The sequence below is a fragment of the Gadus macrocephalus genome, chromosome 7 (genome assembly GCF_031168955.1).
Source record: "Gadus macrocephalus chromosome 7, ASM3116895v1".
Lineage (NCBI taxonomy): Eukaryota > Metazoa > Chordata > Actinopteri > Gadiformes > Gadidae > Gadus > Gadus macrocephalus.
In genome coordinates, this window is record NC_082388.1 from 27,906,957 (window position 1) to 27,909,456 (window position 2,500).

General features: G+C 50.6%; 1 protein-coding gene across 2 annotated transcripts in view; it reads right to left on the reverse strand.

Annotated features, from left to right (window-relative positions):
- The window catches only part of LOC132462155 (uncharacterized), a 306,161-nt gene that overhangs the window by 242,818 nt on the left and 60,843 nt on the right, over positions 1–2,500 (reverse strand). The window lies entirely within an intron of this gene.

Consider the following 2,500-nt stretch of genomic DNA (forward strand, 5'->3'; position numbering starts at 1 on the left):
CTCCTCCTCCACCACCACCTCCTCCTCCTCCTCCTCCTCCACCTCCTCCACCTCCTCCTCCTCCTCCAGGGCACAGTGGGCCAACATGGTTGTGGGAGAGAGGTCTCATTATCATGGTCATTAATGATGAATGGGTGAGGCAGTGTACGGCTTCTGGGCACAGGACCACTATCTGGCAACCCACAGGACCACTATCTGACAACCCACAGGACCACTATCTGGCAACCCGCTTGCTGCCAGATGAGCTCATGATTATTCATAGATTACTGAAGAACACATTTTCAATATATATTTTTGTTAGATGTCGGCTTATTTCAATAGAAATGAATAATTAGTTTAATAATTACTATATAATAAATAGTTACGTAAGTTTGAAAACATTCCTTTCGGACACCCTGTAATATAATAAAGGTCAAAGGTCAGCCAGTGCTAGACAGGTCACACATAAAGCCCAGTCTTAACGTCTGAAACATATGAGGTGGTCGCTGTATGTTAAGCATCACATCATAGAGCTCATGTTCCATGATTTACGTTTGGCACTGATGCTGCACGAACACATCACAGCTGGCTCGACGCTACCCGCTGTGTCCTGTTACCCACAGAGACCGGTCTAGAGACCTGGTCCAGAGACCCGGTCCAGAGACCCGGTCCAGGGACCCGGTCCAGAGACCCGGTCCAGAGACCCGGTCCAGGGACCCGGTCCAGAGACCCGGTCCAGAGAGGGGGGTCTCTAGACCGGGTCTCTAGACCGGTCCACAGAGACCCGGTCCAGAGACCCGGTCCAGAGAGGGGGGTCTCTGGACCGGGTCTCTGGACCGGGTCTCTGGACCGGGTCTCTGTGGACCGGTCTCTAGACCGGTCCACAGAGACCCGGTCCAGAGACCCGGTCCCGAGACCTGGTCCACAGAGACACGGGGGGGGGGTAGACTGACAACGGGCTAGGGGCCTTCAGCCCCCAACACCGGGCCCCTTGGTGTGAGGGGCTACAGAGTCACCTCCTGAAGCCCCCTCCCCAAGCGGAGTGAAAGGAGCCCGATGTGACTGCGTCGCGGCCCCCACCACGGCCAGTGAACGTGGGTTCTTCACAGACCTGTGACCCCCTGATCGTAGAATGGCTCAAAGACACAAACATCACACACAGACGTTCTGCCTAAAGAGCCGCAGAACACAAAGACCACCGATCAATATTCAATATTCAACCGTCGGCTCCAGGTTTAAGACATACTTTACAAAATATTGAAAACGATTGTATCATGATTGAAAATACATTGCTTTTGTTTTGATTGCTTTTGTATGTGTGAAAAAACACATCTTAATATTAGTGTGGAGTAGACAGAACTAAGGTGCACTTAATTAAACTAAGGATGAAAACAGATTTACCCATGAATAACGAGCCTGATTCAAGAGCAATATATGAATCAAAATAAGGAAATCCGTTAATTACGATGCAAAATAAAGATGATTTTTTTTATCAAAATGAGAGAAAGCATCTAATGCGTCTCCGATCCCCGGAACATGTTAACGTGTTAACTAGTTTACATGTTAAAATGGTAACATGTTTACACGTTAACATGTTAACGTGTTAACTAGTTTACACGTTAAAATGGTAACATACTTACGTGTTAACATGTTTACACGTTACATGTTAACGTGTAAACATGTTAACATGTAAACGTGTAAACGTGTAAACATGTAAACATGTTAACTTGTAAACATGTTAACACGTTAACGTGTTAACACGTTAACATGTTAACATGTTAACGTTAACATGTTAACACGTTAACATGTTAACGTGTTAACACCAACAGAAGAAGCCGCGCCCGCCCAGAGGCCAGGCCGGGGAGCGAGGCGCTGAGGTGCACGGCGTCTCATAGAAAAGGACACACAAGGCTACTCGCTATTCAACACTTACATTGTTACACTCTGGAATACGTTAGTTTTTGATTGTGAGTTCATGTGTTGAGCTCTGAGGGCCAACCCAGGGTTTGAGACCTCTTACCGTTGAACTATACACTTTACCTCGCTGTGACCAATCGTAGCCCTGGATTGGCGCTGAGGCCCTTGTTGGAGCCACTCCCCCTGACGGAGCAGTGATCACCTGGTAGGAGGGGGCTCAGGAGGGGTGGGCAGTGATCACCTGGTAGGAGGGGGCTCAGGAGCAGTGATCACCTGGTAGGAGGGGGCTCAGGAGGGGTGGGCAGTGATCACCTGGTAGGAGGGGGCTCAGGAGCAGTGATCACCTGGTAGGAGGGGGCTCAGGAGCAGTGATCACCTGGTAGGAGGGGGCTCAGGAGCAGTGATCACCTGGTAGGAGGGGGCTCAGGAGGGGTGGGCAGTGATCACCTGGTAGGAGGGGGCTCAGGAGGGGTGGGCAGTGATCACCTGGTAGGAGGGGGCTCGGGAGGGGTGGGCAGTGATCACCTGGTAGGAGGGGGCTCAGGAGCAGTGATCACCTGGTAGGAGGGGGCTCGGGAGGGGTGGGCAGTGATCACCTGGTAGG